This window comes from Pipistrellus hanaki, assembly GCF_964339955.1.
Source record: "Pipistrellus hanaki genome assembly, chromosome: 11".
NCBI classification, from domain to species: Eukaryota; Metazoa; Chordata; class Mammalia; order Chiroptera; family Vespertilionidae; genus Pipistrellus; species Pipistrellus hanaki.
The window spans coordinates 12,349,061-12,373,488 of record NC_140513.1 but is presented as its reverse complement, the minus strand read 5'-3'; positions in this window follow the sequence as shown (position 1 = coordinate 12,373,488).

The following is a 24,428-nucleotide window of genomic DNA, read 5'->3' as shown; positions in this document are numbered from 1 at the left end:
AGGTATAAGAGACTTGATTGTGGCCAAAGACCCATGTGGCCTTGGTTACCTCTCAGAGCCTTGATTCCCTGACCTGTGAGATGTGTGTAATATCCCCTGCTCAACAGACTTGCACGGATACTACTTTGTAAGCTGTACACCTCTGTGCAAACATTCATGTGCTCAGGGACAGATTTTTGTCAGCCCAGGGGGAATTTACAGCAGCTTGAGACCAAGTTCAAAATCAGCTAAATTTTGCCATCAAAAAGAGAGTGGTGTCAGAGACATCCACCTTTCAGCCATCAAAGCCATGTGCTGGGTGTCTGTGGAGCATGTCAGCTGCTTGGATTGTTCAGTGTGAAATTTAATTTGGGCTCCTGGGTGAGCAGGGAGGAGGGTGTGAAAGATATGACACTGGTTAATTTCATGTTTTACAGGCCCAACAACCCCGAAAGTACATTTCTTGGCGAAAACAGAAAATGTGCAGGCCACTGCATGCAATGATATGCAGTCCAGGGGGAAAATGAAGATAGTGAGAGAAAGAAAAAAACACACATAAAGAATATATCATTTCCTGAAATCAAATAAACTCAACAACCTTCCATCTCAACGGGTTAGATTGACAGGCAGAGAGAAAAAGGCGAAAGAGGGTTTCTTTCAACTCTTGCCAATACCTTTTCACATAACTGCAAACACTCCCTAGCTTGACGTTCGAAGCCCCTAGTGACTGTCCTAATCCATCTTTCCCAGGGCAGGTCTAGCTTTTATATTACCCTTGCTCAAAATCTCCCTTGCCTGCTACTAGACTGTAGCATAAAACTCAGACTCCTCATCATAGAACAAATGCCCTCATGGTGGCACCTCCCTTCACCTCCTGCATCCATCAGAGCTTACCCCCACCCGATGCCTGCTCCACCAGCAATGTGCATTGGTGGGTTCCCCAGTCTGCTGGCTCTTCCACATCTGTCTGCCTTTGTATGTGTAAGATCCTCCTCCTAAAATCCCCCTACTTTGGATCTTTCCTTGATTTCAGAGAAATGCAGGCCATACAGGGAGCAGCTAGCAGCCAAGAGTATGGCATCAAGTAGACTTGACACTGGGGACTTGATACACTGAATGCTGGCTTCTGTCCCATCCTACCTCACAAACTTGACAAGCTATTCACTATCTGTCAGCTTGCAAAAGGGATGGAAGAACAAATGCTCACCATCTTCCCGGGTTGTTGTGGGGATTCAGCACAGAAAGTATGGAAAGCAATGCCTGGTGTATGAAAAATACTCAGTAAATGGCTTATTTCCATTATTATTTTAGCCCAACTATTACCTCCTCTACAAAACGTTCTTTGAGTCCCACATGCAGACTTAGGTGCTGTTTCCATCATTCCAAAACTGATTCAATTGCACCTTGAATGTGCATCAATGACTGCAATTACAGTGTTGAATGTTGTGTTTAATAGTCACTGGTGTTCTCCCCCGTTACACTATGTTTGTGGGTACACAGATCAAGTTTGGCTCTCTCTATATGCCCAGTGCCTAACCAAATGCCTAACCCAAAGTAGTGATTTGGTACATACTGGCTGAATTAATGAAAGGTAGGATGAATGAATGATCATATACCTGGACCATCCTGCAAGGCCTAGATCCAGTGCCAGCTCTCCTGTGATGTCTTCTCAGACCCTCTCAGTAGAGCAAAAGGTCCCCTTCTGTGGACCCATCTCTTTGCAAAAACCCTCACCAAATCATGATCATGTGGTGAATATCACTTAGGAGGCTCTGTGTCTTATTCATACCTGTCAAGCCATTAGCAGAGGAGCTGGGACATGGTAAGAACTCAGCATAAGTTATTCTTCATCCTCATCCTCATTCTCTTCCTCCTCTGTATTATTATTATCCCCAGGGAAGCCTACATATGAGATTTCACCGTTAGGAAAGGTTAGTCACGGGGACTGGGTTTAATGCCCAGACCTAATATACAAATGCAGATTGTGTCAAGAGCCTCTGGAAGATTGTCCACAGAGGCCACACAAAATCCACATCCAGGAGCAGCTGTAAAAAAAATAAGAAAACAGAATGTCCTTTTCCTAGATGGGTATCCATGAGCAAAAGGCCTGTGTGAGCTTGTGAGAACAGTGTCATAGGCTTTGGTTCTGCTCAGGGAGCAGTCAAGTAACTGAGAATTTTGGAACAGAGAAAGGCCTTGGAACCATTCCAGGTAAAGAAAGCAGGAGGTAAAAATAATTGTGGGGTTGGTGCATGTATATTTGGAACTATTTATAGCATGTATTTGATTGTGAGGGAAAACAAGCCTAACACAATTTAGTGTGCATCTATTCCATGCCAGGTACTCTTCTAAACACCTCACATGTATTCGCTCATTTAATACACACAACAACACTGTAAGACAGGCATCATTCCCATTTGGGGAAAAAAAAAAAAAAAGACTCGGGTACAAAGAGTAACTTGCTCAAGGTCAAGTGGCCAGTAAGTGGTGAACCCGGATTTGTGCCTAGGCAACGGACCCCAGAGCTGAGGTTGTCAGTGTCTGTAGAAGGTGTCTCTGTGTGTGAGGAATAACTGAGAGGCATATGTATTGCACACCGACTATTTGTCAGGCCCAGTGCCTGGCCAATAAGGTGATCCCTAAATAAAGAGGGTGGCGCAGTCCTGCTTTCAAGCTGGTGAGAGAGCAGGCAGACTTGAAGGGGGAAACTAAGGAGTTTAATTCAATTTAATAAACTATTTTTATCATTAATTTCTGTGCTTGACACTATGCCTGGCCCTGGAAAATAAGGGATAGGACATGACTCAGGCTTTCAAGATGCTCAGAGAGTGTCAGAACATGGTGAGTTTTATAACAAACACACCAAATGTCACATGCTCGTTGGGTGCTGACTTCCTCACAATGGAAACTCAAAGCCTACTGTGTTGAGCCCATTTCATATTATCCCTGCCTCTCATGACTTTGTTTTATCCATAGAAGGAATCCCCTTAAAAGTGTGGGTTCTGGTCCTCGTATTGGCTTCACCTCAGTGGTTGGGGCTTGCCCAGGGGCTTATCCTATGTCGTTAATCAGGTTGCTAAGGAGCACACCAGTTATTGTGTCCCCTGTGCCCAGCCTCCCCTTCAGACACACTCCCCACTTATAGAGTCCAGTTTCTTTGGGGCAGACACTCATTGCATTAGGTGTAATCACCTGACATAGAAGAGTTAATTCATTGGCTGGTAGTGAAGCATGAAATAACTTGCCCTGGGAAGGTGAGTTGCATCTATCAAATGTCTTCTTGGAGGATTCAAACTGGGAGGACAGAAATTGTAAGTTCGAGGCAGATAGAAAAACAGACTCATTCAGTGAGTAGTGGAGCACTTGAGCAAGAATTCGGAAGGTGGTATTCTGTATTGTCTGCCAGCTTGAAGGTGGGATAACCAATAGTCCCTGGGCTTCCCATTGTGGATCCCTGAAGAAAGTCCTCAGATTTTAATTAGCTCCAGTGGTTAACTCTCCCTAGAGCCAGGATTGGTGGACTGGACAACACCCTTCCAGTTCTAGAGGGTAGGCAGAGCAAAGGAGACAAATGTCAATAGGCCCTTCCTAGGAACCTCTGTTGATAGTTGTTGACAGATGAATATTCTCCTGCACACACATAGATAAAGGAGGTTGAGTGCAGTTTTGAGGTGAGCCTGAGAAATAGCTGGGAACCAGGTGTATCTCTCAGGTAAGTGGAAACACTCTCCTGAAGAGCCCGATTCTCACTCTTCATACAGCTAAACCACCTGTCCTCTTGAGAGGATCTCATAGACAAATAGGGCTGATGCCAGGCTGCCTCAGGTTCTCTCCATTAAGCAAAGCCTCTGGTGTAGGCAGGTACCTAGACATCATCCTCACTTTCATCATTGTAAACACAGGATTCCTTCAGAGACAGTGCCTCTCAGGATGGGAATGATCCTTGGAGGCCCCCCTCCAGTGCCCACTTTCCTGACCTCTGCCTGCTCCCACATTCTGGTGAGGAGCTTGGGTCCCACCCCAACAGCCAGCCTCATCTCTCCCTTCTCCCCTGTCCCCTGTTCCCTCTCCTTTCTTTCTTCTCTCCCCCTCCCCCTCTCCCTCTCTGCCAGCAAGGCTCTCTAGTATCTTTGGTTGGGTTGAATGGAGTGCTCCCTCTTTCTTCTCAGGGCCTCTCTTCACTTCCTGTGCCTCTGCTCTGGAGCATCTGTTCTGCTCACTTGGCCCGCCCAGCTGAGTCACACTCACCTTTCATGGCCACACAGCCATCTCTTCCATCCCAGAGGCCTTTCCAACCCTTTAGTCCTACTCCCTTACAACATGCAATTGCTTATATAGTCAATTTTGTAAATTTTTAAAGTATCTTTCATTCTCCAGTGATTGTCAATATGGTGATTTCCCTCCCAGGGGGCACTGGGCAGCATGTAGAGACAGTATTGGTTGTCACAGTGGTATGTCTAGTTAGATACATTGCCACATCACATGCCCTGTAATGCCCAGGACAGGCTCCTCCCAAGGAAGAATTATCCGGCCCAAAATGCCAGTGATGCCATGGTTGATCATGCATAGATGGTGGCTTCCCCTGATGGAGACCTTGGCTCTTATAGTCATAGCCGCGTGTCCTGCATGGGACCACGTACACATTGACCAACTTGTAGTTGATAGACATGCACACCCTTGCATCAATCTGTGAACAAACCATGTTCACACAGACCTCCCTCTCAGTGGTCATGCCTATTTTTCTGTACACAGGACCCCTTAGGTTATGAAGCAATATAAAGTGACATATCCATGCACCCACCTCCTTCTACCTGATGCACAGTTCACCTTTCCCTTATCAGATAAGTCCTCTTAGCAATCTCCCCCCACCAACCCAACACCCACAGGCCACAGGCATCTGCACATGCGTATGTGCACCTGCACAGGGAGCTGGCATGCTCCCAGTCACCTGTACCTCTTCTCATGAGACACACCGACTCCGCAGCAGCAGCTTTCTCTTTTGTGTCACATGAAACAGGCTGGAAACAACAGGCTGCACAGGCACATGAACACATGGGCCAGCACAGAGGAGCAGTAGGCAGGGCTGGGGGTGCGAGGCCCAGTGCACGAACAAAAGCTCCCCGTGACCCCATTCAAGCCATGGGACTGTGAAAATGTGTGCCTTTAAAACTAGATCTGAAACCAGACTTCCAGCAGAGGCCTCAAATCCAACTCCTATAAAAATCTCTCTCTCTCTCTCTCTCTCTCTCTCTCTCTCTCTCTCTCTCTCTCTCTCTCTCTTTGTGTGTGCGTGTGTCTTTCACTCTCACACAGCTTTACAAATTTTCTTAAAAAAAAAAAAAAAAGGCAAACTTCAGAAACAGTTTTAATCAACATCATGCCAGTGTGGGCTGAGGGTGAAATAGGATATTAATGCTTTTATCTCTGCTGGGGACATGGCTGACTTCACCACCGATCCATTCGAAGCCGCACCCCAGGTGTGTTCCCGTAGCATTTCTGCATTAAGCAGCTGCGAGACCAGGTCTGACATCCTTTATTATCTCGGCAAAGCTGCACGCTCCGAGTGGTGGGGCCATAATGAAAAGATCCAATACCCCATTAGCACAGCTAAATATTTGACTTCTAAACTCAAGTGGAAAATGAAGCTCTGAGCCTGGAGAGGAGCAGGGAAGGGGTTGCAATGTCAGGGAACCCAACACAATGCCTTCCCCCTCAGCACTTTACAGTTGACAGAGCCCAGCAGATGCATCTTTCCTCTGAGTTTTCCACCTGAGGTCAGCATCCTCCTCCCTCCTTCGCACTGAGGGACTGGGGCCAGGAGAGAGGAAGCGACTGTCCAGACCCTGTGTGGGCCCCAGGCAGTGGTGGTTCCGCTTGAATCCATGTCGGTTCCCTTGTCTTCCCCTCCCTCTGGCCCAAACATTCAGTGTTATATTGAGAATTTCTTAAACAGAAAACATTGTTTCAGATTAGGAGGAATCTACCTTCTGCCTTGCCTTCTTGTCTTCCTTCTCGCCCTCTCTTCCAACAAAAGATATTGAACACCACCCCTCCCTTATGGCCACTACTATGTGCCAGATCTGTGCTAGATGCGTGGGAGGGAGTCTTGAGTAGATCAATGCACCCCTGTCACCAGGGTGCTACCGCTGTCACTAGATAGGAAGCTCTGTCTAACAAGAAAGACAAGGCCATTCTAAATCATAACAGAAAGTGGAGGAACAGAGACATCCAAGGGCTGGAAGAACTGAGGGGATGTGAGGGCTGGGTTATAGATATCTTCCTAAGAAAATGACATCAAAGCCGAAATTCAACTGGGAATCAGCCATGAGGAGGGAGAGAGGGGAGATGGAGAGTTTCCTTGAAGAAGAAACATGTGTAAATGAGCAACGGTGTAAGGGATGTGCTGCCTTGAGTCACCAAGAGCAGTTCATTGTGTCTGGGAGGGGAAAATGGAAGCAAATTGTCTAGCGAAGTAGGCAGTGGCTGGAATCTCCAAAGGTTGAGAACCGCTAGCAGGGTCACCTAAGACCATCGGAAAACACAGATATTTACATTACGAGTCATTAACAGTAGCAAAATTACAGTTATGAAGTAGCAACGAAAATAATTTTATGGTTGGGGCTCACCACAACATGAGGAACTGTATTAAAGGGTCGTGGCATTAGAAAGGTTGAGAACTGTTGGGTTAGATCCTCAGGGGTTACGGGACGCAAGCTCCTGTGCTGACACAGGTGGGGTTGGTGGTAGCTCCGGGAAAGAACAGCACTTTCTCGGGTTTTCATGTAAAAGGAATCACCAAGGAGTGCAGGTTCTGATTTAATAGGCGTAAGAAGACCTAGGTCTCTTCTAACTTAAGGGCCACTCGCCACATGTGGCTACAGAGCCATTGACAGGTGACTGCTTCAAATTAAGATGTAACCTGAGCAGAATCTACACATCGGCTCCAACTACACTTTGATAGAAAAAAGTAGTGTAAAGTGATCATGAGTAATTTTTTATTGTTTGCCTGTTGAAATGATATGTTGATATGTTAGGTTGAATAAGGTATGTCATTCAGATGAAGTTCGCTTGCTTTTACTTTCTGAATGTGACTACAAAAAATTTAATGACATATATTAATTACATATTTTGATCTATTGATGGAAATAATGATGATTAAGATGGATTCTCCCTGCTTCTTTTTACTTTTCTGAAAGTGGGTACTAGGGTATTTTAGGTTACACGTGTGGCTGCCATTGTATTTTTACTGGACTGCACTGCTCCGGACTCCCCATGGCTTATTTTCTCATTGATCTTTTAATATGAGGGGCACCCTCCTACCCTGAGACCCATCTCCACTGTTCCCCTTCTTAGAAGGACCATTTAGCTAGGAATACTAGCCAACTCATTCATCAGAAAGTGCTGGATCACCCTGAGCAGGGTTTCCTGATTTTGAAATCATCAAACCATGGAGGAATGGATGACCTAACCCTAGTTGGTTCTGATTTACACACTTCGCCCCAGGTAATTCTAATGTGTATTTAAGGTTCAATACACTACAGGAATATTAACACTGAAGGGGAATTTAGATTTAGTCCATTCTTATTTTGCAAGTGATTAAAACAAGGCTCAGAGATAGGTGTTTGGTTAAGGTCACACAGCACCCCAGGTTTATTGATCCTCATTACTAATCAATCTCCCCCTTGCAGCCTAGAGTGAATGCCATTCACCATGTCAGAGCAGGTTTCTCCTTCAGTGGTGTTTGCATTTGGATACCTCTGTCATCCAGGAAGCAAACACACAGGGGTTCCTGGAGCGGTGGCCAAGTAACCTTCAAATATGATGACCACGTCTGAAGGATGGGCTGCCAAAGCCATATGCCAAGTGGATAAATGCCCAAACAGTGTTCACATGCATACATTCACACGCAGATGACACACACAGGGATGATTGTATGTTTATTTTTTTTCTTGATTATTTACTTTTAATTTTTTTGTGATAAGACAATCATATATTTTACAGAGTGGTCCCCCTGATATTTCAAGTACACTCCCCCAACCCATACATAGCTATTATTATATTATTTTTTTCCTCCAATGACTTATCCCTGGCCACTCGCACCCCTCAGCATATGCCCTCATCCCTCTAGTGTCTGTGTCCATTGGTAATGCTTACATGCATGCATACAAGTTCTTTGGTTGATCTCTTACCCCATCCTCCTCCCTTACCTTCCCTCTGAGGTTTGACAGTCTGTTGGATGCTTCTCTGACTCTGGATCTATGTTTGTTCATCAGTTTATGTTGTTTGCTATATTCCACAAATGAGTGAGATCATGTGGTATTTATCTTTCTCTAACTGGCTTATTTCACTTAGCATAATGCTCTCTCGGTCCATCTATGCTGTTGCAAATGGTAAAAGTTCCTTCTTTTTTACAGCAACGTAGAATTCCATTGTGTAGATGTACCACAGTTTTTTGTTTTATTTTTTAATCCATTCGTTTGCTGATGGGCACTTAGGCTGATTCTAAATCTTAGCTATGGTAAATTGTGCTGCTATGAACATAGGGGTGCATATATCCTTTCTGATTGGTATTTCTGATTTCTTGGGAAATATTCCTAGAAGTGGGATTGCTGGGTCAATGCAAGTTCCATTTTTAATTTTTTTGAGGAAAGTCCATACTGTTCTCCACAGTGGCTGCACCAATCTGCATTCCCACCAGCAGTGCACGAGGGTTCCTTTTCCTCCACATCCACACGCAGGGATGACTATCTTCATTGGTAGATCATGTTAAATACAAAAAAACAAAACCGAAAACCTGAGTCTTTTCATGAACATGAGGCTGCTGGTTGGAAGGCCCTGGGTACGGGGGATAGGCCCGCCTCAGACTCCTGACACTGCCATGCCTTGCGGGCTGCCACCTGGTTGGCCAAATCCCTCTTTTGGTTACAGCTCTTCCCCCAAGCTGGTCTCTGCAAGTCTCCCTCTGTTTCACCCCTGATCCCTGAGGGACCTTCTCAGTTATAATCTCCCGAGGAATTTCAGTCTGCAGGTGCTTTGCCTTCGCCCCTTTCTGGGTGGGTTCCTATTTTAACGTTTGACAAAGTATATTTAGAGGCCTCCTCATTAATTCTCATTTTCCACAAACACCCTTCTGGGCAGGAGAGAGGTTTGTAATGCTGTCTAATAACTCGTAATAAATCAGAAATTGTTTGAGGCTGACATTTGATGGGACAGTTTGTGCCCAGGCGGCATCATTTCAGTTTCATAAAACTCCAGGCCTGGGAAGGGCTTTATATGTCATTGTGTTTGATCTCCTTATTATACAGAGCGGGGAACCTCCCCCAGAGGTGAGATGACTTGGTCAAGGCTACAAAGGCAATGGCAGAGCAGGAAAGAGAGTCCGGTTTCGGGCCTCCCACCTGCCTTCATGGCTCCTAATTCAATGCTGTTGACATTGGATGACTTCAGTGTTTCTCAACCGAACAGAGAAACCAAAATGAGCAAAGTGTGACTCTGCCCCTCAACAGGTTTAAATTCTGCAGGAATTTGTGAGTGCATGTGGAGTTGATTCCCTCTCATCTTGTTATGTGGGCTTTAGTCCTTGAAGGGCTTGCCTGTTTTGTTTACTGCTCTGCCTCTCTCTATAGCACCTCTGTCAATGGGAAGACAATGAGAGTCACATCTGCTACTCAGTTGACAAAAGTAAAAAGAAACAGGTGAATGTAAATTTTTTAAAAATATATTTTTATTGATTTCAGAGAGGAAGGGCAAGGGAGAGAGAGATGGAAACATCATTATGAGAGAGACTCTTTGATAGGCTGCTTCCTTCATGCCCCCTGCTGGGGATTGAGCTGGAAATCTGGGCATGTGCCCCAACCAGGAATGGAATTGTGATTCCTGATCCATACATAGGTTGATGCTCAACCACTGAGCCATGCCAACCAGTGGGCTGAATATAATTTTAATAATACATTTTATTTGAATAAATATATCCAACATGTCATTTCAACATGCAACCAATATAAAACAGTCTTAACAAGAGAAACTTTGCCTTCCTTTTTTCATATTCAGGTTTTGAAATCCAGTGCCTTTTGTGTTTATTGCGCAGGTCAGTTTAGGCAGCTTCATTTCAGTGCCCCAAAGCCACATTCGGTGGGGGTCCCCTATCAGACAGTTCCATTCCAGCGCTTAGAACAGTGCCTGGCACCTTAAGGAACTTAAGCAAGAATTTGTGAATGAAGAAGTAGATTGGAAGAGCGTCTTGTGGCTCCCCAAATGCAGTTCACTGGTGTCAGAGAAGGGACAACAAGGCCAGAGAATGGCAGTGAGCTTGTAGTAATTCAGTCCCTTGCCTTCCCCGGGACCAGGCAGGACGTGCGAGGACCAGGCCCATCCGATCCTTGACCGTGGTTCCCCAGTGCTTGGCACAACCCCTGGCCTATTCCAGGTGTCCAGGGAGTGTGTGCTGAGGGCAAGGTCACCTCACTAATTGGTAAGAGAGCAGAGTAGAGGACCTGGGACTCCTGCCTCCTGCCTGGGGCTTTTCTCTCTGTACCATGCTGTCCTGAAAATTGATTTATATTCAGGACCTGGAAGAGTGCATAACAATCGCATCAAAGAGGCACTGGGGGGTGGGGGGTGCGGATGCTGAGGCGGTGATTACTGTTTAAATTTCTCTGTGAATAGGTGTCCAGTGGGCACAGTTGGAACTCTTTGTGTTGGGATCTGAATCTGCCTGCAGTAGGGATGCTGGATGTCATTTACATAGCAGAAGACCAGCGCCTGCTACCCTGTTTCCTTTTAAACAAACATATGCTTTGGGATGTGCCTGGAGCTCCTCACTGGACTCCAAACCCTCACTCTTCATCCACAGGGTGTCAGGCTTGGAAAGCTTCACTCCGAAATACCCTACCCCTTCCACATTAGGCCTCTCTGTGCTAACCATCCTCAGGGCCCAGCCAAGGGCAATGCCTGTGACCCCTTCCCAGCTCCTCCCCGTGCAGCCGGGAGCACTCTCCCTGCTCCACTTTGAGGAGCTGGGCTCCCACCACCTCTCCATCTGCCCTCAGTGCTTTCCACCTTATCTCCTGGCAGGGCTGCGTTCCAGGGAGATCATCTCTCCCAAATCAGACAATGCATCACCACGATCTGAATTCAGAGGGGCCTTGAGAATCTTCTAAAGAAGCTTCCCAAACTCAGGTGTTTGCATACAACTAATAATTTTTGTTTCATTTTTAATTTTATTTTATTGATTGCAGAGAGGAATGAAGAGGGAGCGAGAGATGGAAACATCAATGATGAGAGAGAATCATTGATCGGCTGCCTCCTGCTTGCCCCACACTGGAACTCGAACCCATAACCTGGGCATGTGTGCTCACTGGGAATCTAACCCTGACCTCCTGGTTCAGAGGTTGACCCTTAACAACTTAGCCATTCCACTGGGCTCCCAAATTCTTTGTCATCACTATTGTAATACTCAGTGATTTCTTTCCTCTAAATCTCTCTGCTTGCTAAAGTTACATGAATTTATTTCTGAAATAAAGCAGTAATATCTCTGAAAATAAGCACAATGTGCACATTACATATATTCATCATATAAAAAATATATAGCTATTTTACTGTAATGAAAATATAGTTAATATTTATATGTAACTGTAAGTCTCAGTGTATTTCCTCAAGCTGACTGTGCCTCTACCAGGGACACCCGTCTCACTCTTAAAACATTTTTTTGAGGGCCCTGCCCTCCCTGGACAGTGAAGAGACTGGGCCTCAGCTGGGAGCAGGTGCCACAGGATTTTGGTGGCAACACTGGCTGGGTACTCGGACCTGCTGGCTCTGGACCCAAACCCTATCACATTTCCTCCTTCAGTTGAGCAGCTGGCGGTGAACTCCATGCCTCTGTCTGGTGCTTTAAGAAAACAGGGCCTCCCAATCACAGGTTCAGATCCCAGCTGTACATCCTTGGCTGCCTGAGTTTATGACAGGTGCTTAACCCTCCCCATTCCGTGTCCTTTCAGAAAGTGGAGATAGTGCACAGCTTGGAGCTGCGGAAACTTTTGCATTTTGATGTGATTGACGTGGGACCCCATTTCACACCCTGGTCTTTTGTTTTTTAACTTTATTTTTATTATTGACACTATTACAGGTGTCCCCATCCCCCCTTTGCCCACCACTCCCCAGCACTTGCTACCCTGGCCCCTGATTCCCTCTGGCCATCACCACACTCTTGTCTGTGTCTCTGGGTTGTGCATGTATGCTCTTTGGTTAATCTCTTCATCTTCTTTCACCCAGGCCCCCTCCTTCCTCCCCTCTGACAGCTGCCAGTCTCTTCCATGTATCCATTCCTCTGGTTCTGTTGTGTTCATCAGTTTATTTTGTTCATTAGATCCTACATATAAGTGAGGTCCTCTGGTCCTTTTAAATTTTATAGTAGCATCATTAAAAAAAGAACAGGTGAAATATATTTTATTCAAAATATTCTCATTTCAACATATAATCAATATGAAACTATTAATAAAATGGTTCCCCTTTTTTACATTAAATTTTCAAAATCCAATGTATATTTCATACTTAAAGCATATCTCAGTGCAGACTCTTAAATTAAAAAACTTGACCCAGATTTAGATTTCATGAGATTTATACAGTTGAAAAAGTGGATTCATAAACCTGAGATTTCTACCCATACTTAAAATTGTTTCATTAACAATTTTTGAGTATCAGCTCTTGAGTTTAAATTTAAATTATATAAAATTCAAAATTAAATTCCTCGTCACAGTGGCAACATTTCCAGTTCTCAATAACCAAATGTAGCCAGCGCCTCCGATCTTGGACAGCATAGGTGTAGCATTTTACCTTGTTTTTACATGTATTTCCTTGTAAAATAGTCATTACATGTATGTTGAACTTGAACCTGTGGCAGTTTATTTGCTCATCACGACCACGGATGAGACAAGCTGGATGGATATTACTGTCCCCACTGGAGAAATGGCAGAACGGATGCCGAGACAGGTTAAATGGCTTGCCTTGTGTCTACTAAGCAGTAAACCCCAGAGCCAGGTCCAGAGCCCAGCCTTGCCAATTTCCAGACCAGGGCTCTGCTCAGAATCCTTAATGAAAATTCCAAATTCACCTCCATTTGAAGATTGGTCAGATTGAAAGACCAGCTAAGTATACTCCTTTAAAATACCTATTTTATCACATAGTTGGCATTAAGTGTTAATAGTGTGTGCCCATTTTTTTTTAAACTAATGGGAAGGGAGATGAGTTTCTTGCCGAAAAGCTGAACTCATTGCCCCTGCTGCAGGTTTCTTTAGAAGGCTCATTTTAGCAGGTGTATTATTTAAGCATCAGATAACTGATTTGTTAATAACTCTTTTTCTTCCTCTAGGGAGTGTAATTTTCTTTTTGGGGTTCAAAAGGTAAAATTTTCACCCCACCGAGGCCTGATTGTAGTGCGCAGCCTTTGATCAGGTTTATTCTTATACCAGGATTCCTAGCTCTCTTTCTCTTTTCTTTCTTTCCAAAAGATTGCAGGGTGTGTGGGAGTGCTGATCTCTATGGCATCTTTCTTCTTCTCCTTCTTCTCTGTTTGTTTTCCTTTGACTGTTTTCTCTTGTGAAGGCAAATACAATAATAACATCTTACTTTCTAAAGCTCTTTTCATCCTGATCGAGTTCCGAGCGCCCCAGAACACATTGCATTTCAAAACTTATGGAAATGCAGGCTTCCCGGTTACAAATTTAGACAACATGAGAAGTCAGACGCACAGGGCTCCTGAAGCACATTAATTCACTCACAACATGCCCTGTCCCCCGAGCAGCTACAATTAATTGTCTCTGAGCCAAGCCAAGCCTTTTGCTCAAGGTAGCACAGCCTCGTTAAGGAAAAGGGGATGGCATTTATTTATGTGTCTGCATTTCCATGGGATTATTGGGATTATGGTTGGGTTTAAACCTGCAGTGCTGGGAGAGGCACTTGTACTTTCCCTGCAGTCTTGCAGACAAACCGAGCATTTGCGTCCTATTAAAAGCTTCCTTCTCCTCTTTCTTCTCTCCAGGGCTGAGGAGGCCATGTTGCTTTTATAGGCTGTGCCAAGGCTGCCTGGGACAAATTAGGAAACTACAAACGAAACGCCTACCATCTTGTGTGAAGACCTACTTACATACTTCCAAAGGATGAATTCCAACCTATGGATATCTTTCACCCACATAGCCCCACCTACCACCGTAGGTACCTATACTCTCTACCTCTATCCATAGTGGGACTTTTAAATCAATATTTGTATTAATTTCAGAGAGGAAGAGAGAGAGAGAGAGAGAGAGAGAGAGAGAGAGAGAGAGAGAGAGAGAGAGAGAGAGAGAGAGAGAGAGAGAGAGAGAGAGAGAGAGAGAAACATCAATGATGAGAGAGAATGATTGATCGATTATCTCCTACTTGTCCCCTACCCGGGACTAAGCCCGCAACTTGGGCATGTGCCCTGACTGGAATCGAACCGTGATCTCCTGGTTCATAGGTCCACACTCAACCACGGAACCATGCTGGCTGGGTGCACAGTGGGTTTTTGTTTGGAGTGAACTCCTTTCTGCTCCCAGGCTCTCTTCTTGCTTCTGTCAGTCCTCCTGCTGCTGGCTCCTTCAAATCTCCCAGGTCTGGGCTCAACAAATAGAGTCTTCTCAAGTGTTCCTGCTCTGTCCATCTGAAAAATGGTATGTTTTCCTCTATTGCTTCTCCTGCAGCTCTTCACTATATGCTTTGTTGTTGTCGATTTGTTTGATTGTGTAGTGGCTGAAGAAATTCACTGCTCAGAGGGTCAGATTGATAAGGGAATAGGGCAGGAGGATTTCAAATCACTAACTTCTCCACCCAAGGCCTTGACATTGTTCTCTTTGGGAGCATCTTACTCAGTGCCCACGTTTATAGATAATTTCTTTCAACTATATATGATGGGAAGGGAACTAAAGTATTCAACATAAATTCCTTTCACCACACCTTAGTTCTACTAGTAAATCAAGATACAAGCTGATTTTTGGTAGAAGAAATGAGCTTGTACTATTCTACAGCCACATAAACTTTGGGGGGAGAGAAGAGATGGAGATGGGAAATAGAGAAAATTTACCATTCTTTCCCTCCATCTATTGCTTCATTTAATCTTCAAGTAAAGCTGAAATGAGGTTATCATCTGCATTGTCCAGCTGAACACTGTGGGACACAGGGAAGTAAATACTTGTTTGGGAAGATTGAAGGGTTGCTATACATACAAAAGGTTGTTTTTGTGTGTGTGTGTGTGTGTGTGTGTGTGTGTGTGTGTGTGTGTTTCACATGGGTTTCAACCCAAGTGCTTACTCTGACCTATTGGTAGTAACTGTGGGGACATCTGTTAGAAAAGATTCTGAGGTTGTATCAGTTTAGCCTGAAAGTGTGGTGGTTGATTAATAATGTCTGTCAGGGACATGGCATCGGTGGTTAGAAAAGGCAGAATGCATGCCATATAATTTAAAAACTTGATAAATTATAAGTTTCAAAGTACTAGCTATCTGTGTAATCTGAGTTTTGAGTCATTGAGACACGTGGATTCTATTTCTAACTCCTCTAATAATGACCAGTGTGGTCTTCAAAGGGTCATTTCCTCCTCTAGGGTCTTTTCAAGTCTGTAAAATTGGAATACTGTAGTAGATGATTGGTAAGATTTTATCCAGCTGAAGTAGCCTGTGATTTTATAGGAAGTTTATAATGACTAGATTATTAAAACATGCACCCTCGCATAATAGCACATTCTATCCTGAGCTGCCAGTACATTTTTCTCCTCCTTTTCATTTGTATAGATTACTTAAATAGGGTATTTACTTGTATAAACATTGTAGCTATTTAAAATGCCAATATTGATTCATTTTGTGTAAAATGTGAAGTGTGTCATGTGTTTCCTCTAACATATTGGGAAGCAGTCAGATTCTCATTTTTTCATATTTCTCATGGTGACAACAGTTGACCTACACAATACATTCTGTATACTGAACGTATGCCAGTGGTTATGAAAGTTGCACAGTAAAGAAGCAAACTTACATGAGAAGAGGATTAAATGACACTATGATCTGTGAAGTTCCAAAGATTTTTTTCTACTTCCTGTGACAAAAATAAAACATGTTAATTGGAGAGGGATGAGGACACTCAGAGAAGAAACAGGCAGTGTGAGTCCCTGATACCTGGAACTATGTCTTACTCACCACCCATTGTATAATATCTCCAGTGATTTGTAGAATTTCTGGGACTAATTAGTAAATAGATTCTGAATATATGAATAATTAAATGAGAGGCAGTGAGAAGACAAAAAGCACACCTATTGCCAAACCACAGACATAATCGCTATTATTATGAAGTGGGCCTCTACCTTGACTTTTATTGACCAACATATATGTGTTTGTTTTTTAAATCAGCCTTATGAGGTATAATTTTCATATAATAGTCATCAAATTTAAGTATACAGTTCAATGAATTTTGACAAATGTCTACAATCAAGATTAAAGTATTTTCTTTACCTCAATAAATCCCTTGTGACACTTAGTAGTCAATCTCTGCTCCCCATCCCTGGTCCCTTGAAACGACCAAGCAATTTCAAAGTCATCTGGAATCACAGAGTGTGTAGTCTTCACATCTGGCTTCTTCACATAGCACAGATATTTTGAGATTCATCCATGTTGTTGGGTGTCATTGGTTTGTTCCTGATCCATTTTTATGGTTATATGACTATTTGTTTATCCACTTACCAGTTGAATGACATTTAGCTTTCCAGTTTTGCCTGTTGTTACAAAGCTCTTAACATTCCTGTACAAGTCTTTGTGTGGACATAGGTTTTTCTTTCGGTTGGGTAAATATCTAGGAATGGAAAAGCAGAGTTAAATTGTAACTGCATACAAAAATCCAGAGTGGAAATTTTCATTTTCTGCAGCAGTGTGAGAGCAAAACTTGCTGAAGTCATGCTAAATTTTAGTCATTCTAAATAGGCATGGAGAAATATCTCACTGTGGTTTCATTTGTATTTATCTAGTGACTAATGATACTGATTATCTTTCCCAGGCTTATTTTGCCATCTGTATATTATGTTTTGGTGAAGAATCTGTTCAGATATTTCTTTTTTACTTTTTTTAAAAAATGTAGTTGGGTATTCTTTTGTTACATAGTTGAATGGGTTATTTATTTATGCTGGGTCCAAGCCATTTATTAAATATATTATCCCAGTGTGTAACTTTCCTTTTCATTTTCATTGCAGTATCTTTTGAGGAGCAAAGAAGTTGAATTTTGGTGAGTCCCTATTTGAAAATTCTTTATAGTTTCTTCTTTTGGTATCCTATAGTCATCCATTTTCCCCTAACTCAAGGTCACAAAGAGTTCCATTTATATTGTATTTTAGAATTAGGTTTTAGCTCTTATATTTAATTTTATGATCTATTGTGAGTTAATTTTTGTGACTGGTGAGGTAAGGGTTGAGGTTCATTTTTTAATATGTGCATATCCAATAGTGCCAGCACCATTTGGTCGAAAGGATAATATCTTTCTCCATTGACTTTCCTTGGCTCCTTTGTTAAAAATCAATTAGCCAATTATGTTTGAATCCATTTCTGATTTTGTTCTGTTCCATCAATTACATGTTATCTTTTTACCAAAACAACCCTATCTTAATTCTGTAGTTTTATAATAGTAAGTCTTCGAGTTAGGTTAGTTTAAGTCTTCCAAATTTGTTATTTTTCCAAAATTGTTTTGGTTATTCTGGGTTGCTTGCATTTTCATATTATATTTTATGACCAACTTTTTGAGTTCTATAAAAAGTGCTTATTGGAATGTTTATTGGGAATTATATGCATCTATTGATTAGTTTGGGGAGAATTGACAACTTAAAATATTAATTTTTTAATTCATGAATATGGCATACATATCCATTTATTAACATCTTTTAAAAATATTTAGCAACATTTAAAATATTCAGTGCATAAATATTGTCATATTTTGTTAAATTCATCTCAAAGCACTCATGTTTTTTGATGCCTTTAAAATCATATTTTTAAAAAATTTTCAGTTTCTAAATGTTCATTGCTGATATACATAAAAACTATTAAAATTTTTTAAATTGATTTTAGAGAGAAGAAGAGGGAGAGTGAAGAAAGAGGAAGAGAGAAAGACAGAGAGACAGAGAGACAGAGAGAGAAAGAAGAGTCACCCCATAGCCCCCCAACCAGGGTTAGAACCAGCAACCTGAGTATGTGCCCTGGAATCAAATCTGCCACCTTTTTGATGTATGGGATGATGCTCCAATAAATTGGTCAACACTGGCAAGGCTAGAAAAACTATTTTTGTACATTTTGTATACTCACTTATTAGTTCTAGCAGCTTTACAACAAATAGGGGAGGTATACTAGATAATCATGTCATCTGCAAATAAAGAGAGCTTACTTATTATTTTAAAATCTGAATATCTTTGTTAGTTAGTTAGTTAGTTTGTTTGTTTGTTAATCCTCATCTGAGGATATTTCTCCATTGATTTTTAGGGAAAGTGGAGAAGAGAGAGGGAAAGACAGAGAGAAACATTGATGTGAGATAAACACATTGATTGTTTGACTCCTGTATGAGCCCTGACCAGGGCTCTGGCCTGGAAGGAGCCTGCAACCAAAGTACATGCCCTTAAATCAAACCCAAGACCCTTTGGTTCACAGGCTGACACTCTATCCACTGAGCCAAACAGCAAGGGTCTCAATATCTTTTTCTTTTTTTTTTTTTAATTTTATCTTAGGGCACACTATAAGATCTACAATACAATAATGACTACTATAAGAATTATCATGCTTGCTTTGTTTCTGGCCTTTTGATGAATACACTGAGTGGCCAGATTATTATGACCTCTGAATGCATAATAATCTGGCTACTCAGTATATATATTAGAGGCCTGGTGCATGAATTCGTGCATGGGTGGGTCCGGCCAGCCTGGCCAGGGGGAGGGGACATGGACAGTTGGCCGGCCTGCCTGCTGGTTGAACTCCTGGTCGAGGGGACAATTTGCATACTAGCCTTTTATTATATAGGATATACACTGAGTGGCCAGATTATTATGCATTCAGAGATCATAATAATCTGGCCACTCAGTGTATATTCATTCAGTCTTTCACCATTAGATAAGCTAATACCATAGGATTTTCCTAAATGCCCTTTATCAGGTTGATAATTTTTTCCTTATTTGCTGAAAGTTTCTTTTAACCATTAATAAATATTGAATTTTTTTCAAATACTTGTCCTACATTGAAATAATCATATAGACTTTCTTGTTAATCTATTGACATGGTAGATAACATTGATAGAGTTTTGGGTGTTGTTACATAATAAAGAATTTGTCTGATCTTGGTCCCTGGCTCTTGGGTTGGGGAATTTCTAAGCCTTTGTAATTTCCCGATTGCTAGGAATGTCTTATTATTCATGGTGGGTCCCTAGGACCAAGCCTATGTTTACAATAATGAGGTGATTCATGATGAATGCCTTGATAGTTTCAGGTTGGGGACTGGCCTTGCTGGAAAGACCAACCATGTTACTAGAGGCTTGAAGCAGATGATACCAGCCTGACCTCTGGGGAGGGACAGTGGTTGGAGATTCAGTTCAGTCACATGCCCAATAACCCAATCAATTCCCAATTCATTAACACATTATTGTGGCAGGTGGTTTTTATATCCTGATTCAACCAAGGGGGGCCATGGAATCTCCATGTTCAGCACCCTTCCAAACCTGCTCTTAGTGCTTGCTTCTTTAGGCTGGTTCTGATTTGTAGCTTTTAAAATAAAGTTATTATAAGTATAGCACTTTATTGAGTTCTGTGAGTCATTCCAGTGAATTATAGAACCCAAGGTGGAGTGAAAACTCCTGACTTTGTAGCTAGTTGGTCAGAAGTGAAGGTAGCCTGGGAACCCTGCAATTTGTGGCAAGTTTCCGAAGTCATGGCAGTCTTGTTGAGGACTGTGCTCTTAACTAGTGAAGTTTGTGCTCACTGAGAATAGTTGGTGTCAGAATGGCTTTGTAATATCACTAACATCAAAACAACTTTGTATTCTGGAAAAAAGTTTTCACCTACTCATAAAGATTTATCCTTTTAAGATATCACTCAATTCATTTTGTTAATTTTTTATTAAATAATTTTAGTCTATATTTATGAAAGTATTGTTATATATGTTTCTTTTTCTCCAGTATCTTTTCATGGTTTTGATAATCAGGATAATGCTGTATTCATAAAATAGGTTGGGTAGTATTATATCTTTTATATTTATCTAAATTATTTGTGTAGAACTGTTGCTATTTCCTACTTAAATATTTGGATGAAGTCACTTGGGCCTGGAATTTTCTTCGTGGGAAGGTTTCTAAGTGTGAATCTATCACCTTTAATAGATATAGCGTTCCAGTTATCTGTTTCTTCCTCAACGAGCCTTGGTTGTTAATGCCTTTGAAATCCTTCATACATTTCATCTTAGTTGTTAAAATTTTTGTCACAAAGTTGTTTGTGATATGATATTCTCTTATTATTCATTACATGTTTATAGGGTCTATAATAATGTCTCCTTTTTCATTGCTGACATTAGTACTTTGTGTCCTCTATCCCTACTAAATCTGGTTAAGATCTGTTAAAATTTGACCTTTCCCAAAGATCAGATATTTGTTTCATTGATTTTCTCAATTATTTGCCTGCTTTCTTTTTTTTCATTCAATATTAAATTTTAACTTTAATGTGCACGATGCTTTTTTATTTATTCTCTATTCTTATCATGAGTATTTCTTTCTTCCCTACTTACATTAGCTTTCTTTCTTTAAAAACAAAACAAAACAAAACAAAACAAAACTATTGTTGAGAATATTACAGATGTCTCCCACTTGCCCCCCATGACCAGATTCCCACTCCACCCCAGGCTTTTACCATCCTATTTTCTCTGTCCATAGGTAATGCATATATGGTTAATCTCTTTCAGTTCCCCCTTCCTCCTTCCCTCTGAGATCCATCAGTCTGTTTCATGTTTTCATGCCTCTAATTATATTTTATTTATCAGTTTATTTTGTTCATTATAGTTCTTATTCATTTATTTTGATTTTTAAAGATTCAATTATTGATAGGTATGTATTTATTGCCATTTTATTGTTCATATTTTTAATCTTTTTTTCTTTCTGCCCCTTCCTCTTCCCCTTCCCCTTCCCATATCCTTTTCCTTCCTCTTCCTCCTCCTCCTCCTCTTCCCCCTGCTCCTCCGCCTCCCTCTTCCCCCTCCTCCTCCTCCCCCTTCCTTCTCCCCCTCCCCCTCCCTCCTCCCCCTCCCCCTTCCTCCTCCTCCTCCCCCTCCTCCTCCTCCTCCTCCCCTCCCCCTCCCCCTCCTCCTCCTCCTCCTCCTCCTCCTCCTCCTCCTCCTCCTTCTCCTCCTCCTCCTCCTCCTCCTCCTCCTCCTCCTCCTCCTTCTCCTCCTCCTTCTCCTTCTCCTCCTCCTCCTTCTTCTTCTTCTTCTCCTCCTCCTCCTCCTCCTCCTCCTCCTCCTTCTTCTCCTCCTCCTTCTCCTCCTCCTCCTCCTCCTCCTCCTCCTCCTCCTCCTCCTCCTCCTCCTTCTTCCTCCTCCTCCTCCTCCCCCTCCTCCTCCTCCTCCTCCTCCTCCCTCCTCCTCCTCCTCCTCCTCCTCCTCCTCCTCCTCCTCTTCTTCTTCTTCTTCTTCTCTTCTTCTTCTTCTTCTTCTTCTTCTTCTTCCTTCTTTCTTCTTTCTTCTTTCTTCTTTCTTTCTTCTCTACTTAAAGAATACCCATCAACATTTCATGTAATACTGGTTTGGTGGTGATAAGCTCAGCCTTTTCTTATCTGTGAAGTTCTTTATATGACCTTCAATTCTACATTAGATTTCATTTGTTCTTTTTCCCCCTGTTTTTTTATATAGAAGTTAGATTATTAACTGGAGGCTTCTTTTCTAAGTTAAAAATATAATTCTATAAATTTCTGTTTAGGCAGTTGTTTACCTGAAAGCCACATTTTTGTCATGCTGTGTTTTTATCTACTTGAAAAGAATATGGATTCTGCTGTTGTCCTGTGCTAATATTCCTTTTCTGGGACTACTTTATTTGATCATTTATATAGATACTATAGATTTATTTTTCAAAAAATGTTAGGGTATATACTTTTTTCTATTATTTTACTTTTACCATATCTTTAGCTTTATATTTAAAAGGTTGTAGGCATCATACAGCTAAATATTGCTATTTTTATACAGTCTATTTTGCTTTTTTTGGAGTTTATTTACATTTAATTTAATTAATGGTGTGAATTAGGTTTATCGCTACTGTTAGGCTTATTTGCTTTATATTTATACCATCTGTTCCTTGTTTACTTTTTCTTATTTACTTTCCTAACTTTTGTTCTCATTAAGCATTTTTGTGTTTCTATTTCATCTCTACTATTTGTTCACCAGTTAATCTCATTTTGTTTATTTTAGTGGTTGCTCTAAGGCAGTGGTTCTCAACCTTTCTAATGCCGTGGCCCTTTAGTACAGTTCCTTATGTTGTGGTGACCCCCACCATAAAATTATTTTTATTGCTACTTCATAACTGTAATTTTGCTACTGTTAATAAATCATAATATAAATATCTGTGTTTTCCGATGGTCTTAGGCTCTACAGCAGCAGTTCTTAACCTGTGAGTCAGAACCGCTAGCAGGGTTGCCTAAGGCTTATGGTATATCTCTTTAACTTATTGCAGTCTATTTTTATGGTATACCTCTTTAACTTATTGCAGTCTATTTTTAAGTAGGATTATATCAAATTGATTATTATGTAAAAGCCCTATAATAGCCTAGCTGGTTTGGCTCAGCAGAAAGAGCATCGGCCTGCAGACCAAAGGGTCCCTGGCTCAATTTGATTCTGGTCAAGGCACATACCTTGGTTACAGGCTCTTCCCAGACCCTAGTCTGGGCTTATGCAGGAGGCAAACAATTGATGTGTTTCTCTCACACTGATGTTTCTCTCTTTGTCTTTCCCTCTCTATTCCACTCTCCTTAAAAAAATCAATGAAAAAAATATACAAAAAGCAAACAAACAAACAAACAAAAACACACACACACACAAAAACAAAACAAACAAACAAAAAAACACAAAAAACCATATAACATCATACTTCCATTTCTCTTATCTTGGCATTGTGCTGTTGTTTCATACATTTTTACTTCTATATTACAGACTTCACAAAACACTACTAACATGATCTGTTTTAAAAAGATAATTATCATTTAACAATATTTTAAATTATGAGCAAAAGAGTAAGATACGTGAAAATTACATGATTTATTAATTTTAAAATTTATTTTCTAAGGCATGATCTTGCATTATAATTTAGTTCAGTTGCTTTCCCTTTCTCAACTTCCATGTCTACAACTTAGAAAAAATGTAAAGGATCTTTTTTAAAATAGTGGTATTTATATACTTAAATTTTTTTGTTGTTAACCTCACCTAAGGATATATTTTTTAGAGAATAGAAGGGAAGGAGGGAGGGGAAGAGATAGATAGATAGATACATCAATATGAGAGAGACACATCAATTGATTGCATCCCGCTAGCACCTTGACCAGAGCCAGGGATCGAACCTACAACTCAGGTATGTGCCCTTGACCAGAAATCAAACCTAAGACCTTTTGATGCATGGGCCGATGCTCTCACTACTGAGAAACACTGGCCAGGGCAGTATTTATAATACTTTGGTTAGTGCATTCCTACAGTAAAATATCATCAAATACATTTTGTATATATGTGATGTGCTTATTCATAAATGTTATAAACTGCTACACATATATCGTACATTTATCCTAACCTATGCACATTAGAAATAAATTCAGAGGATGAGAAAAATAGAATTTTAACAATTTCTTCTCAAAACTCATAATGGATTTTTCTTGCATCTCTAAGATGTATGCTTACCCACCTTGGAAACCACATAGTAAAAATATGGCATGAACAGTCAAGGTAACCGACTTGACATAACAACTCAAATAAGCACACATTTTATTATTTAAATTTTATACATAAGGAAACTAGGCTTAGATTGTAAGAATTCATCTAAGATGCCATATCTATACTAATAAAAGCCTATGTGGTTGTCATGCCCTCATGCCATGATGCCTACATGCCATCACAATCCATCACCAGGAGGCTGCGTGCACAGCAGGTGCATGGGTGAACGAGGACTTGACACTGCATGCACAGCATGGAGGCAGGACCCCTGGCTCCAGCCTACCTCTTTGGGGCAAACCATGAAGGATCTCTGGATAGGTGGGCGGAGTCTACCTCTTTTTACCTCTTTGGGGAAATCTATTGCAGGGCTCCTGCATTGTGAGAAGGCACAGGCAAGGCTGGGGGAACCCCACCCCCACCCCCAAGTGCATGAATTTTGTGCACCGGGCCTCTAGTAAGGTAAATAGAAGAGTCCTATCTAAA